We start from the raw sequence: 16,327 nt of genomic DNA on the forward strand, positions 1-16,327 counted from the left end.
AAACCAAAGAGTATGAATCCTTGCAGTAACGAAAGCTTCAAATCTAGAATTGGTTGACGTGTAGTAATAGGTTTTACCCTTTTAACTGGCACAAACACTGACACCTTTATTCAAGGCATCATGTTTGCAATAACCACAACACAAGCAGTCAAAATGCAAACAAAAGAGACAACTCTGATAATAATATGCACTGTCCTTCAATTTGATTGGTCTAAACCCGAGACGGCTTTTCTTAGAGCCTAGTCTCCACTGGTGTTGGACCTTTTGGCGTCTTCTGGTCCAACACCAGTGGAGACTAGGCTCTAAGAAAAGCCGTCTCGGGTGTGGACCAATCAAATTGAATGACAGTGCATATTATTATCAGAGTTGTCTCTTTTGTTTGCATTTTGACTGCTTGTGTTGTGGTTATTGCAAACATGATGCCTTGAATAAAGGTGTCAGTTTTTGTGCCAGTTAAAAGGGTGAAACCTATTACTATATCTTGTTACTGGCAAAGGAGGTCTCATAATGGTTGGCGTGTCTCCACGTGTCCTGCTGTCCTGGCACTTCCAACACCGGGAGCTCGCTCAAAAGTTGATGGTGAATTGAATCTCTTCACGGGATTGACTGTGGATTCGTGAGACCGTAAGAGAAGCCTTCGTTCAGCAGTAGAAGCTCAAGGCTGGTGATGATGCGGGACAGCAGGACACGTGGAAGCACTTTTTCCAACTTCCTTGGTGATCTGATGGTTAAAATTTGACGCTCTCAGTGCTGCTACCTGGGTTCGATTCCAGGTCAGTGAACGAGGCTCTTGGTGTTTTTTTCAAAGCAGTTAAACTTTTGCGTAAAAAAAGCTTTCAAAATTATAAAAACGAGTGTTCCCTGACCGGAAATCGGTGAAAGCGCCGAATCCTAACCACTAGACAACCAGGGAAGCTGGTTGACGTGTCTCCACGTGTCCTGATATCCTGGCACCTCCAACACCGGGTGCTCGCTCTAGAGTTGATGGTGCATTGGAATCTGTTCACTCGATTGACTGTGGATTCGTGAGACCACAAGAGATGGCGACTGCCTGGGGAAGCCTCGTTCAGCAGTAGAAGCTCAAGACCGCTGATGATGCGGGACAACAGGACACGTGGAGAACCATCTTCCATCTTCTTTGGTGGTCTGATGGTTAAAATTGGACGCTTTCAGTGCTGCTACCTTGGTTCGATTCCAGGTCAGGAACTAGGCTGTTAGTGTTTTTATTTCAAAGCAGTTAAACTTTTGCGTAAAAACAACTTTTTAATTATAAAAACGAGTGTTCCCTGACCGGGAATCGAACCCGGGCCGCGGCGGTGAGAGCGCCGAATCCTAACCACTAGACCACCAGGGAAGCTGGTTGACGTGAACGCTTTGTTTTTTTCGGTAAAGTCACGTAGGTAAAATAAAATAATAAAATAAATTTTAAAACTATTTTATTTCACCTACGTGACTTTACCGAAAAAACCAAAGAGTATGAATCCTTGCAGTAACGAAAGCTTCAAATCTAGAATTGGTTGACGTGTAGTAATAGGTTTTACCCTTTTAACTGGCACAAACACTGACACCTTTATTCAAGGCATCATGTTTGCAATAACCACAACACAAGCAGTCAAAATGCAAACAAAAGAGACAACTCTGATAATAATATGCACTGTCCTTCAATTTGATTGGTCTAAACCCGAGACGGCTTTTCTTAGAGCCTAGTCTCCACTGGTGTTGGACCTTTTGGCGTCTTCTGGTCCAACACCAGTGGAGACTAGGCTCTAAGAAAAGCCGTCTCGGGTGTGGACCAATCAAATTGAATGACAGTGCATATTATTATCAGAGTTGTCTCTTTTGTTTGCATTTTGACTGCTTGTGTTGTGGTTATTGCAAACATGATGCCTTGAATAAAGGTGTCAGTTTTTGTGCCAGTTAAAAGGGTGAAACCTATTACTATATCTTGTTACTGGCAAAGGAGGTCTCATAATGGTTGGCGTGTCTCCACGTGTCCTGCTGTCCTGGCACTTCCAACACCGGGAGCTCGCTCAAAAGTTGATGGTGAATTGAATCTCTTCACGGGATTGACTGTGGATTCGTGAGACCGTAAGAGAAGCCTTCGTTCAGCAGTAGAAGCTCAAGGCTGGTGATGATGCGGGACAGCAGGACACGTGGAAGCACTTTTTCCAACTTCCTTGGTGATCTGATGGTTAAAATTTGACGCTCTCAGTGCTGCTACCTGGGTGCGATTCCAAGTCAAGGAACGAGGCTCTTGGTGTTTTGTTCAAAGCAGTTAAACTTTTTTGCAAAAAAACCTTTCATAATTATAAAAACGAGTGTTCCCTGACCGGGAATCGGTGAAAGCGCCGAATCCTAACCACTAGACCACCAGGGAAGCTGGTTGACGTGTCTCCACGTGTCCTGATTTCCTGGCACCTCCAACACCGGGAGCTCCCTCTAGAGTTGATGGTGCATTGGAATCTGTTCACGGGATTGACTGTGGATTCGTGAGACCACAAGAGATGGCGACTGCCTGGTGAAGCCTTCGTTCAGCAGTAGAAGCTCAAGGCTGGTGATGATGCGGGACAACAGGACACGTGTAGAACCATCGTCCATCTTCTCTGGTGGTCTGATGGGTAAAATTCGACGCTTTCAGTGCTGCTACCTGGGTTAGATTTCAGGTCAGGGAACAAGGCTGTTAGTGTTTTTTTTCAAAGCAGTTAAACTTTTGCGTAAAAAAACTTTTTAATTATAAAAAATTATAAAAAAATAGAAGTGATATAGTCATCCTCTCAGCCGACAAAGGCAACGCTACTGTAATTATGGATAAAGATTCGTACAACAACAAAATCCAGAACCTACTCAACGATGGAAGTTACTCAAAAATTAAAAATGACCCTACTTATAGCCTAACTATAAAAACCAACAAGATCATCACAAATTCGACCTCCCTAATCGATCCAACAAAACGTCCTCCTTAAAACCTTATGCTGCAAGACCCCCTAGATTATATGGTCTCCCCAAGATTCATAAAGAAGGCACTCCACTACGACCCATCGTATCCACGATCAACTCCCCTACCTATAAGCTAGCACGTTTTCTGTCAGATACCTTGCTACCTTTCACTGGCAAGACCTCCTCAGCAGTACTTAACTCAGCTCATTTGGTCTCTATGGTAAAAGACGTTGTTCTGTCCCCTGACGATATCCTTGTCAGCTTCGATGTGGTCTCCCTGTTCACCGAGGTCCCGGTACCTAATACCATTGAAATTATTGAAAATTTGGTCCAACATGGACTAGACCCCGATACATCTGCGCTGGTTAGGCACTGCCTCACCAATACCTACTTTACTTGGAATGGCACCTTCTACAAACAAAATGAGGGTACCCCCATGGGTTCTCCCTTATCACCAGTGATAGCCAATGTTTTCATGGAGAAATTTGAATCAGACGCCATCCAGATTTCCAGCCTCAGACCTTCCCTGTGGAAGAGATATGTGGATGATACTTTCGTCATTTGGCCACATGGCCTCCCAGCTTTGAACCTCTTTCTACACCACATCAATTATAGACATCCCGCCATCAAATTCACCATGGAAGTGGAGAAAGATGGCAAGCTACCATTCTTGGATGTTCTGTTTGAGAGGAGACTTGATGGCTCACTGGGGCATTCTGTCTACAGGAAACCCACCCACACAGATTCCTACTTGAAACCTGATTCCCACCACCACCCAGCTCAAAAGAATTATCGCATCAATACGTTATACCACAGGGCACATTGCATTTCGGACCAACACCACTTGACCAGTGAATTAAAACATGAACACCTGGCCCTCAAGAGAAACGGATTCTCTGACCGTACCATCCGCCAAGCTGTTTCTCCCTCCATACAGAAACAACCACTTGATATTCCGGTCAAAACCATCACACTACCATATATTGCAGGCGTTACTAAAAAGAACTCCAAAATTCTAAACAAACACAAGATCCTGGTCCGGTTCAATACAGTACAAAAAATCTGTGACCTGATCCCATCCGAGAAGGATGTCGTTCCTGACTTACAGTACCCCGGGGTTTACAAATTGAGCTGCACCTGTGGTGACTGCTATATCGGGGAGACGAAACGACATGTCTCTGACCGAATTCGCGAGCACAAATCAGATTTGAAACACGGCAGAACGAATTCTTCTGCCGTAGCTGATCACTGTTAGAACGCTGTGGGTGATCACGATATAGTTTTCTCCGATACAAAGGTTCTCTGCAAACCCACGGGTTTTTATCAGAGATTTGTCCACGAGGCAAATTCAGATTTACAAACACGGACACAATTTAAACCAAGAGGATGGTTTCAAATTAAGCAATCATTGAAAAGATGTTCTAAATCAAACCAAACATTAAACTAATTGTCAATGGTACAGTATATTTATTCAAGTAGTGGTATCCCAAACTTTCACAGCAGCTTCTTTCCCTTCACACCAACATTATGTGAACTCCCCACCCCCCCCCCCCCCCCCCCCCCCACCGTGCCGGTCCAGTACCTAATTTTATGCTTATTCCTTTGTCAAGGCATTTTTTTTTCCTCCCACACAGCTTAAAGGACGCGACCTGGGCTTGGCTGTCTTCACTCCAACGCTGTCCTCTGGACAGTCCGGTCCCTTCACCTGTTGAAGGCCACTTGTGTTGTGGCCGAAACGTCGTGATTTTTGTCATTTTATCTTTTACCTACGTGACTTTACCGAATAGAACCAAAGAGTATGGATCCTTGCATTCACGAAAACTTCAAATCTAGAACTGATGGTTAAAATTCGACGCTCTCAGTGCTGCTACCCGGGTTCGATTCCAGGTCAGGGAACGATGCTCTTGGTGTTTTTTTCAAAGCAGTTAAATTTGTGCATAAAAAAACTTTTTTAATTGTAAGAAAGAGTGTTCCCTGACCGGGAATCAAACCCAGGCCGCGGCAGTGAGAGCGCCGAATCCTAACCACTAGATCACCAGGGAAGCTGGTTGATGTGTCTCCACGTGTCCTGATGTCCTGGTACCTCCAACACCGGGAGCTCGCTCGAGACTTGATGGTGCATTGAATCTGTTCACGGGATTGACTGTGGAATCGTGAGACCGTAAGAGATGTCGACGGCCTGGGGAAGCCTTCGTTCAGCAGTAAAGGATCAAGCCTGGTGATGATGTGGAACAGCAGGACACGTCGAGGTATATCCTTCAATTTCCCTGGTGGTCTCGTGGTGAAAAATCGACGCTTTCAGCGCCGTGGCACGGGTTCGGTTTTTGGTCAGGGAATGAGGATCTTGGTGTCTTTATCAAAGCAGTTACACCTTTGCGTCAATAAAAATGTAACTTTTTAAAATTATTTCAAAAAAGTGTTCCCTGAACGGGAATAAGGGAATCGAATCGACCCCGGGCGGCGGCGGTGAGAGCACCGAATCCCAACCACGAGACCACCAGCGAAGCTGGTTGACGTGTACTGTTTGGTTTTTTCGGTAAAGTCACGTAGGTAAAATAAAATCATAAAATGAATGAAAAAACTATTTTATTTTACCTACGTGACTTTACCGAAAAAACCAAAGAGTATGAATTCTTGCAGTCACGAAAGCTTCAAATCTATAATTGGTTGACATGTCTCCATGTGTCCTGCTGTCCTGGCACATCCAACACCGGGAGCTCGCTCTAGAGTTGATGGTGCATTGGAATCTGTTCACGGGATTGACTGTGGATTCGTGAGACCGTAAGAGATGGCGACTGCCTGGTGAAGCCTTCGTTCAGCAGTCGAAGATCAAGGCTTCATCTTATTTGGTTCTTTCGGTAAAATCACATAGAATGAGAATAAAGTAATAAAATAACACAATCAAATGCTCACGACGTTTCGGCCACAATGCAAGCGGCCATCTTCACGTGAAAGAAACAGGCCTGTCGGGACGACAGAGCTTCAATGAACGATGTTAAGATTCGTAGCGACTTTTAAGCTGGTTGGGAGAAGTGAGGTACCTTGACAAAGGGGTTTACATATCAAATAGCTGAGGGATTAGCTTGTGACTGGTCACAGAAATGGCAATGTTATAGTCAAAACCTACACATCCACAGAGGCAACTGTCAAGGTGCCTCACTTCTCCCAACCAGCTTAAAGTCGCTACGAATCTTAACAGCGTTCATTGAAGCTCTGTGGATGTGTAGACCTTTACTTTACTATCTATTTCTGTGACCAGTCACAAGCTAATCCCTTAGCTATTTCAATGCTAAATTACTAGTTGCTTCTGTGGATGTGTAGGTTTTGACATAACATAGCCATTGCTGTGACCAGTCACAATCTGATCCCTCGTTCATTGAAGCTCTGTCGTCCCGACAGGTCTGTTCCTTTCACCTGAAGACGGCCGCTTGCATTGTGGCCGAAACGTCGTGAGAATTGTATTGTGTTACTTTGTTATTTTATTCTCATTCTACGTGACTTTACCGAAAGAACCAAAGAAGATGAATCCTTGCAGTCACGAAAGCTTTAAATCGAAAATTAAAGATCAAGGCTGGTGATGATGCGGGACTGCAGGACACGTGGAGGTACTTCTTCCCACTTCCTTGGTGGTCTGATGGTTAAAATTCGATGCTCTTAGTGCTGCTACCCGGGTTCGATTCCAGGTCAGGTCACGAGGCTCTTGGTGTTTCTTTTTTTTCAAAGCAGTTAAACTTTTGCGAAAAAAAACCTTTCATAATTATAAAAATGAGTGTTCCCAGACCGGGAAACGAACCCGAGCCACGGCGGGAGTGTTCCGAATCCTAACCACTGGACAACCAGGGAAGCTGGTTGACGTGTATCCACGTGTCCTGATGTCCTGGTACCTCCAACACTGGGAGCTCGCTCGAGAGTTGATGGTGCAATGGAATCTGTTCACGGGATTGACTGTGGAATCGTGAGACCGTAAGAGATGGCGACTGCCTGGGGAAGCCTTCATTCAGCAGTAAAGGATCAAGCCTGGTGATGATGTGGAACAGCAGGACACGTGGAGGCACATCCTCCAATTTCCCTGGTGGTCTCGTGGTGAAAAATCGACGCTTTCAGCGCTGTGGCACGGGTTCGGTTTTTGGTCAGGGAATTAGGCTCTTGGTGTCTTTTTCAAAGCAGTTACACCTTTGCGACAATAAAATTGTAACTTTTTCCATCATTTTAAAAAAAGTGTTCCCTGAACGGGAATCGAATCGACCCCGGTCGGGGGCGGTGAGAGCACCGATTCCCAACCACGAGACCACCGGGGAAGCTGGTTGACGTGTACTCTTTGGTTTTTTCGATAAAGTCACGTAGGTAAAATAAAATAATAAAATGAATGAAAACAACTATTTTATTTTACCTACGTGATTTTACCGAAAAAACAAAGAGTTTGAATCCTTGCAGTTACAAAAGCTTCAAATCTAGAATTGGTTGAAGTGTCTCCACGTGTCCTGCTGTCCTGGCACCCCCAACGCAGGGAGCTCGCTCGAGAGTTGATGGTGCATTGGAATCTATTCGGTAACGTCACGTAGGTAAAAATAAAACAACAAAAAATCACGTTTCGGCCACAACACAAGTGGCCTTCATCAGGTGAAGGGACTGGACTGTCCAGAGGATAGCGTTGGAGTGAAAACAGCCAAGTCCAGGTCGAGTCCTGTAAGCTGTGTGGGAGGAAACAAAAGCGCCTTGACAATTGAATTAGCATAAAAATGAACATGATGCACGTAGGAGGTACATGATGGACCAGCGCGTGGGGGGAGTGGAGTTTACATAATGTTGGTGTGAAGGGAAATAAGCAGCTGTGAAAGTTTGGGATACCACTACTTGAAAATATAGACTGTACCATTAAAATTAGTTTAATGTTTGGTTTGATTTAGAACATCTTTCCAATGATTGCTTAATTTGAAACCATCCTCTTGGTTGAAATTGTGTCTGTGTTTGTAAATCTGAATTGCCTCGTGGACAAATCTCTGATGAAAACCCGTGGGTTTACAGAGAACCTTGGTATCGGAGAAAACTAAATCGTGATCACCCACAGCGTTGTAACAGTGATCAGCCACGGCAGAAGAATTCGTTCTGCCGTGTTTCAAATCTGATTTGTTCTCACGAATTCGGTCAGAGACATGTCGTTTCGTCTGCCCGATATAGCAGTCACCACAGGTGCAGCTCAATTTGTAAACCCCTGGGTACTGTAAGTCAGGAATGACATCCTTCACGGATGGGATCAGGTCACGAATTTTGTGTACTGTATTGAATCGGACCAGGATCTTGTGTTTGTTTAGAATTTTGGAGATCTTTTTAGTAACGCCTGCCATATATGGTAGTGTGATGGTTTTGATCGGAGTATCAAGTGGTTGTTTCTGTATGAAGGGAGAAACAGCTTGGCGGATGGTATGGTCAGAGTATCCGTTCCTCTTGAGGGACGGATGTACATGTTTTAATTCACTGGTCAGGTGGTGTTGGTCCGGAATGCAATGAGCCCTGTGGTATAACGTTTTGATGAGAGAATTCTATTGAGTTGGGTGGTGGTGGGAATCAGGTTTCAAGTAGGAATCTGTGTGGGTGTGTTTCCTGTAGACAGAATGTCCCAATGGGCCATCAGGTCTCCTCTCAAACAGAACATCCAAGAATAGCAGCTTGCCATCTTTCTCCACTTCCATGGTGAATTTGATGGCAGGGTGTCTGGAATTGATGTGGTTTAGGAAAAGGTTCAAAGCTGGGAGGCCATGTGGACAAATGACGAAAGTGTCGTCTACATTTCTCTTCCACAGGGAAGGTCTGAGGGTGGAAGTCTGGATGGCGTCTGATTCAAATTTCTCCATGAAAACATTGGCTATCACTGGTGACAAGGGGGAACCCATGGGGGTACCCTTATTTTGTTTGTAGAAGGTGCAATTGCAAGTAAAGTAGGTATTGGTGAGGCAGTGCCTAACCAGCACAGGAGTATCGGGGTCTAGTCCATGTTGGACCAAATTTTCAATTATTTCAATGGTATCAGGTACTGGGATCTTGGTGAACAGAGAGACCACATTGAAGCTGACAAGGCTATCGTCAAGGGATAGTACAACGTCTTTGACCATAGAGACCAATTGGGCTGAGTTAAGTACTGCTGAGGTGGTATTGCCAGTGAAAGGCAGCAAGGTATCTGACAGAAAACGGGCTGGCCTGTAAGTAGGGGAGTTGATCGTGGATACGATGGGTCGTGGTGGGGTGCCTTCTTTATGAATCTCGGGAAGACCATCGAATCTAGGGGGTCTTGCAGCAGAAGGTTTTAGGGAGGGACGTTTAGTTGGTTCGATTAGGGAGGTCGAACTTGGGATGATCTTGTTGGTTTTTATCGGTAGGCTATTAGTAGGGTCATGGTTTCCAAATTCTGCTAAACCCTATCTGTTTGGTATGCTTCTCTCTCTGTGTCCCCTGTTGTGTCTGTGTTAGTTCCCCCTACTTGGGTGTCTGTGTATACATCTGGGGTTATGTGTTTCCCCTCTCTCGTAAATTTAGCTCTTCTGTACCTGATGATGGCTTCTTGTGTTGCAACCGAAACGTCGTACGCAAATTATGTTATTTTATTATTTCTTATTTATACATGACTTTACCGAAAGAACCTTCATAAAAAGATTGCTACGTGACCGGGAATCGAACCCGGGCAGCGGTGGTGAGAGCGCCGAATCCTAACCACTAGAACACCAGCGAAGCTGGTTGACGTGTATCCACGTGTCCTGATGTCCTGCCACCTCCAACACCGAGAGCTCGCTCGAGAGTTGATGGTGCATTGGAATCTGTTCACAGGATTGCCTGTGGAATCCTGAGACCGTAAGAGATGGCGACGGCCTGGGGAAGCCTTCGTTCAGCAGTAGAAGCTCAAGGCTAGTGATGATGCAGGACATCAGGACACGTGGAAGTACTTTTTCCAACTGTCTTGGTGGTCTGATGGTTCAAATTCGACGCTCTTAGTGCTTTTGCCCGGGATCGATTCCCGGTCAGGAAACGAGGCTCTTGGTGTTTTTTTTTTCAAAGCAGTTAAACTTTTGCGTAAAAAAAACTTTTAAAATTATGAAAAAAGTGTGTTCCCTGACCAGGAATCGAACCCGGGCCGCGGCAGTGAGAGCGCCGAATCCTAACCACTAGATCACCAGGGAAGCTGGTTGATGTGTCTCCACGTGTCCTGATGTCCTGGTACCTCCAACACCGGGAGCTCGCTCGAGACTTGATGGTGCATTGAATCTGTTCACGGGATTGACTGTGGAATCGTGAGACCGTAAGAGATGTCGACGGCCTGGGGAAGCCTTCGTTCAGCAGTAAAGGATCAAGCCTGGTGATGATGTGGAACAGCAGGACACGTCGAGGTATATCCTTCAATTTCCCTGGTGGTCTCGTGGTGAAAAATCGACGCTTTCAGCGCCGTGGCACGGGTTCGGTTTTTGGTCAGGGAATGAGGATCTTGGTGTCTTTATCAAAGCAGTTACACCTTTGCGTCAATAAAAATGTAACTTTTTAAAATTATTTCAAAAAAGTGTTCCCTGAACGGGAATAAGGGAATCGAATCGACCCCGGGCGGCGGCGGTGAGAGCACCGAATCCCAACCACGAGACCACCAGCGAAGCTGGTTGACGTGTACTGTTTGGTTTTTTCGGTAAAGTCACGTAGGTAAAATAAAATCATAAAATGAATGAAAAAACTATTTTATTTTACCTACGTGACTTTACCGAAAAAACCAAAGAGTATGAATTCTTGCAGTCACGAAAGCTTCAAATCTATAATTGGTTGACATGTCTCCATGTGTCCTGCTGTCCTGGCACATCCAACACCGGGAGCTCGCTCTAGAGTTGATGGTGCATTGGAATCTGTTCACGGGATTGACTGTGGATTCGTGAGACCGTAAGAGATGGCGACTGCCTGGTGAAGCCTTCGTTCAGCAGTCGAAGATCAAGGCTTCATCTTATTTGGTTCTTTCGGTAAAATCACATAGAATGAGAATAAAGTAATAAAATAACACAATCAAATGCTCACGACGTTTCGGCCACAATGCAAGCGGCCATCTTCACGTGAAAGAAACAGGCCTGTCGGGACGACAGAGCTTCAATGAACGATGTTAAGATTCGTAGCGACTTTTAAGCTGGTTGGGAGAAGTGAGGTACCTTGACAAAGGGGTTTACATATCAAATAGCTGAGGGATTAGCTTGTGACTGGTCACAGAAATGGCAATGTTATAGTCAAAACCTACACATCCACAGAGGCAACTGTCAAGGTGCCTCACTTCTCCCAACCAGCTTAAAGTCGCTACGAATCTTAACAGCGTTCATTGAAGCTCTGTGGATGTGTAGACCTTTACTTTACTATCTATTTCTGTGACCAGTCACAAGCTAATCCCTTAGCTATTTCAATGCTAAATTACTAGTTGCTTCTGTGGATGTGTAGGTTTTGACATAACATAGCCATTGCTGTGACCAGTCACAATCTGATCCCTCGTTCATTGAAGCTCTGTCGTCCCGACAGGTCTGTTCCTTTCACCTGAAGACGGCCGCTTGCATTGTGGCCGAAACGTCGTGAGAATTGTATTGTGTTACTTTGTTATTTTATTCTCATTCTACGTGACTTTACCGAAAGAACCAAAGAAGATGAATCCTTGCAGTCACGAAAGCTTTAAATCGAAAATTAAAGATCAAGGCTGGTGATGATGCGGGACTGCAGGACACGTGGAGGTACTTCTTCCCACTTCCTTGGTGGTCTGATGGTTAAAATTCGATGCTCTTAGTGCTGCTACCCGGGTTCGATTCCAGGTCAGGTCACGAGGCTCTTGGTGTTTCTTTTTTTTCAAAGCAGTTAAACTTTTGCGAAAAAAAACCTTTCATAATTATAAAAATGAGTGTTCCCAGACCGGGAAACGAACCCGAGCCACAGCGGGAGTGTTCCGAATCCTAACCACTGGACAACCAGGGAAGCTGGTTGACGTGTATCCACGTGTCCTGATGTCCTGGTACCTCCAACACTGGGAGCTCGCTCGAGAGTTGATGGTGCAATGGAATCTGTTCACGGGATTGACTGTGGAATCGTGAGACCGTAAGAGATGGCGACTGCCTGGGGAAGCCTTCATTCAGCAGTAAAGGATCAAGCCTGGTGATGATGTGGAACAGCAGGACACGTGGAGGCACATCCTCCAATTTCCCTGGTGGTCTCGTGGTGAAAAATCGACGCTTTCAGCGCTGTGGCACGGGTTCGGTTTTTGGTCAGGGAATTAGGCTCTTGGTGTCTTTTTCAAAGCAGTTACACCTTTGCGACAATAAAATTGTAACTTTTTCCATCATTTTAAAAAAAGTGTTCCCTGAACGGGAATCGAATCGACCCCGGTCGGGGGCGGTGAGAGCACCGATTCCCAACCACGAGACCACCGGGGAAGCTGGTTGACGTGTACTCTTTGGTTTTTTCGATAAAGTCACGTAGGTAAAATAAAATAATAAAATGAATGAAAACAACTATTTTATTTTACCTACGTGACTTTACCGAAAAAACAAAGAGTTTGAATCCTTGCAGTTACAAAAGCTTCAAATCTAGAATTGGTTGAAGTGTCTCCACGTGTCCTGCTGTCCTGGCACCCCCAACGCAGGGAGCTCGCTCGAGAGTTGATGGTGCATTGGAATCTATTCGGTAACGTCACGTAGGTAAAAATAAAACAACAAAAAATCACGTTTCGGCCACAACACAAGTGGCCTTCATCAGGTGAAGGGACTGGACTGTCCAGAGGATAGCGTTGGAGTGAAAACAGCCAAGTCCAGGTCGAGTCCTGTAAGCTGTGTGGGAGGAAACAAAAGCGCCTTGACAATTGAATTAGCATAAAAATGAACATGATGCACGTAGGAGGTACATGATGGACCAGCGCGTGGGGGGAGTGGAGTTTACATAATGTTGGTGTGAAGGGAAATAAGCAGCTGTGAAAGTTTGGGATACCACTACTTGAAAATATAGACTGTACCATTAAAATTAGTTTAATGTTTGGTTTGATTTAGAACATCTTTCCAATGATTGCTTAATTTGAAACCATCCTCTTGGTTGAAATTGTGTCTGTGTTTGTAAATCTGAATTGCCTCGTGGACAAATCTCTGATGAAAACCCGTGGGTTTACAGAGAACCTTGGTATCGGAGAAAACTAAATCGTGATCACCCACAGCGTTGTAACAGTGATCAGCCACGGCAGAAGAATTCGTTCTGCCGTGTTTCAAATCTGATTTGTTCTCACGAATTCGGTCAGAGACATGTCGTTTCGTCTGCCCGATATAGCAGTCACCACAGGTGCAGCTCAATTTGTAAACCCCTGGGTACTGTAAGTCAGGAATGACATCCTTCACGGATGGGATCAGGTCACGAATTTTGTGTACTGTATTGAATCGGACCAGGATCTTGTGTTTGTTTAGAATTTTGGAGATCTTTTTAGTAACGCCTGCCATATATGGTAGTGTGATGGTTTTGATCGGAGTATCAAGTGGTTGTTTCTGTATGAAGGGAGAAACAGCTTGGCGGATGGTATGGTCAGAGTATCCGTTCCTCTTGAGGGACAGATGTACATGTTTTAATTCACTGGTCAGGTGGTGTTGGTCCGGAATGCAATGAGCCCTGTGGTATAACGTTTTGATGAGAGAATTCTATTGAGTTGGGTGGTGGTGGGAATCAGGTTTCAAGTAGGAATCTGTGTGGGTGTGTTTCCTGTAGACAGAATGTCCCAATGGGCCATCAGGTCTCCTCTCAAACAGAACATCCAAGAATAGCAGCTTGCCATCTTTCTCCACTTCCATGGTGAATTTGATGGCAGGGTGTCTGGAATTGATGTGGTTTAGGAAAAGGTTCAAAGCTGGGAGGCCATGTGGACAAATGACGAAAGTGTCGTCTACATTTCTCTTCCACAGGGAAGGTCTGAGGGTGGAAGTCTGGATGGCGTCTGATTCAAATTTCTCCATGAAAACATTGGCTATCACTGGTGACAAGGGGGAACCCATGGGGGTACCCTTATTTTGTTTGTAGAAGGTGCAATTGCAAGTAAAGTAGGTATTGGTGAGGCAGTGCCTAACCAGCACAGGAGTATCGGGGTCTAGTCCATGTTGGACCAAATTTTCAATTATTTCAATGGTATCAGGTACTGGGATCTTGGTGAACAGAGAGACCACATTGAAGCTGACAAGGCTATCGTCAAGGGATAGTACAACGTCTTTGACCATAGAGACCAATTGGGCTGAGTTAAGTACTGCTGAGGTGGTATTGCCAGTGAAAGGCAGCAAGGTATCTGACAGAAAACGGGCTGGCCTGTAAGTAGGGGAGTTGATCGTGGATACGATGGGTCGTGGTGGGGTGCCTTCTTTATGAATCTCGGGAAGACCATCGAATCTAGGGGGTCTTGCAGCAGAAGGTTTTAGGGAGGGACGTTTAGTTGGTTCGATTAGGGAGGTCGAACTTGGGATGATCTTGTTGGTTTTTATCGGTAGGCTATTAGTAGGGTCATGGTTTCCAAATTCTGCTAAACCCTATCTGTTTGGTATGCTTCTCTCTCTGTGTCCCCTGTTGTGTCTGTGTTAGTTCCCCCTACTTGGGTGTCTGTGTATACATCTGGGGTTATGTGTTTCCCCTCTCTCGTAAATTTAGCTCTTCTGTACCTGATGATGGCTTCTTGTGTTGCAACCGAAACGTCGTACGCAAATTATGTTATTTTATTATTTCTTATTTATACATGACTTTACCGAAAGAACCTTCATAAAAAGATTGCTACGTGACCGGGAATCGAACCCGGGCAGCGGTGGTGAGAGCGCCGAATCCTAACCACTAGAACACCAGCGAAGCTGGTTGACGTGTATCCACGTGTCCTGATGTCCTGCCACCTCCAACACCGAGAGCTCGCTCGAGAGTTGATGGTGCATTGGAATCTGTTCACAGGATTGCCTGTGGAATCCTGAGACCGTAAGAGATGGCGACGGCCTGGGGAAGCCTTCGTTCAGCAGTAGAAGCTCAAGGCTAGTGATGATGCAGGACATCAGGACACGTGGAAGTACTTTTTCCAACTGTCTTGGTGGTCTGATGGTTCAAATTCGACGCTCTTAGTGCTTTTGCCCGGGATCGATTCCCGGTCAGGAAACGAGGCTCTTGGTGTTTTTTTTTTCAAAGCAGTTAAACTTTTGCGTAAAAAAAACTTTTAAAATTATGAAAAAAGTGTGTTCCCTGACCAGGAATCGAACCCGGGCCGCGGCGGTGAAAGCGCCGAATCCTAACCACTAGACCACCAGGGAAGCGGGTTGACGTGTCTCCACGTGTCCTGATGTCCTGGCACCTCCAACACCGGGAGCTCGCTCTAGAGTTGATGGTGCATTGGAATCTGTTCACGGGATTGACTGCGGAATCGTGAGACCGTAAGAGATGGCGACGGCCTGGGGAAGCCTTCGTTCAGCAGTAGAAGCTCAAGGCTAGTGATGATGCAGGACATCAGGACACGTGGAAGTACTTTTTCCAACTGTCTTGGTGGTCTGATGGTTCAAATTCGACGCTCTTAGTGCTTTTGCCCAGGATCGATTCCCGGTCAGGAAACGAGGCTCTTGGTGTTTTTTTTCAAAGCAGTTAAACTTTTGCGTAAAAAAAACCTTTTAAAATTATGAAAAAAGTGTGTTCCCTGACCGGGAATCGAACCTGGGCCGCGGCGGTGAAAGCGCCGAATCCTAACCACTAGACCACCAGGGAAGCGGGTTGACGCGTCTCCACGTGTCCTGATGTCCTGGCACCTCCAACACCGGGAGCTCGCTCTAGAGTTGATGGTGCATTGGAATCTGTTCACGGGATTGACTGTGGAATCGTGAGACCGTAAGAGATGGCGAATGCCTGGTGAAGCCTTCGTTCAGCAGTAGAAGATCAAGCCTGGTGATGATTTGGAACAGCAGAACACGTGGAGGTACATCTTCCAACTTCCCTGGTTTTCTGGTGGTTAAAATTCGACCCTCTTAATGCTGCCGCCCGGGTTCGATTCCTGGTCAGGAAACATGTTAGGTTTTCACTTTTTTAAAAAGCGATCATACTTTTGTACCAATAAACATCGTACTCAGTTTGTAAATGTTGTGGCTTGGCTCTCCAACACACCGGTGTGCTGTACTAGTGACGAATTGGCCACGTTCTGTTTACGTGACAACCCGTGCTAGTTGGCTGTGTCGGGTGGTGGCGGGTTTTAACGACACATTTATATATTTACGCGATCTAACCCAAAAAACCTCTATTATGAACCAATAAACATGTTTACCTTTTTTTTAAAAAAAATTAAACGAACTCAATACCGCTTTGTTCAAAGCCTAGTGCGACAATCCCTGCGCCACCGCTCCGCCGTTCGGCCATTTACTCC

The 16,327-nt window shown here is 45.5% G+C and overlaps 5 non-coding genes across 5 annotated transcripts; all 5 read right to left on the bottom strand.

Annotated features, from left to right (window-relative positions):
- Window positions 1–1,282: 1,282 nt before the first annotated feature.
- TRNAE-CUC (transfer RNA glutamic acid (anticodon CUC)) lies at window positions 1,283–1,354 on the bottom strand. The gene has a single exon. It is a non-coding gene; the product is annotated as a tRNA-Glu (tRNA).
- Window positions 1,355–4,907: 3,553 nt separating this feature from the next.
- On the bottom strand, window positions 4,908–4,979 carry TRNAE-CUC (transfer RNA glutamic acid (anticodon CUC)). Its single transcript has one exon. It is a non-coding gene; the product is annotated as a tRNA-Glu (tRNA).
- Window positions 4,980–10,034: 5,055 nt separating this feature from the next.
- TRNAE-CUC (transfer RNA glutamic acid (anticodon CUC)) lies at window positions 10,035–10,106 on the bottom strand. Its single transcript has one exon. It is a non-coding gene; the product is annotated as a tRNA-Glu (tRNA).
- Window positions 10,107–15,161: 5,055 nt separating this feature from the next.
- Window positions 15,162–15,233, bottom strand: TRNAE-UUC (transfer RNA glutamic acid (anticodon UUC)). The gene has a single exon. It is a non-coding gene; the product is annotated as a tRNA-Glu (tRNA).
- Window positions 15,234–15,606: 373 nt separating this feature from the next.
- On the bottom strand, window positions 15,607–15,678 carry TRNAE-UUC (transfer RNA glutamic acid (anticodon UUC)). Its single transcript has one exon. It is a non-coding gene; the product is annotated as a tRNA-Glu (tRNA).
- Window positions 15,679–16,327: the final 649 nt, after the last annotated feature.

This window comes from Petromyzon marinus, chromosome 15, assembly GCF_048934315.1.
Source record: "Petromyzon marinus isolate PM22_M1 ecotype Great Lakes invasive population chromosome 15, UKy_Petmar_22M1.pri1.0, whole genome shotgun sequence".
Taxonomy (NCBI): domain Eukaryota; kingdom Metazoa; phylum Chordata; class Hyperoartia; order Petromyzontiformes; family Petromyzontidae; genus Petromyzon; species Petromyzon marinus.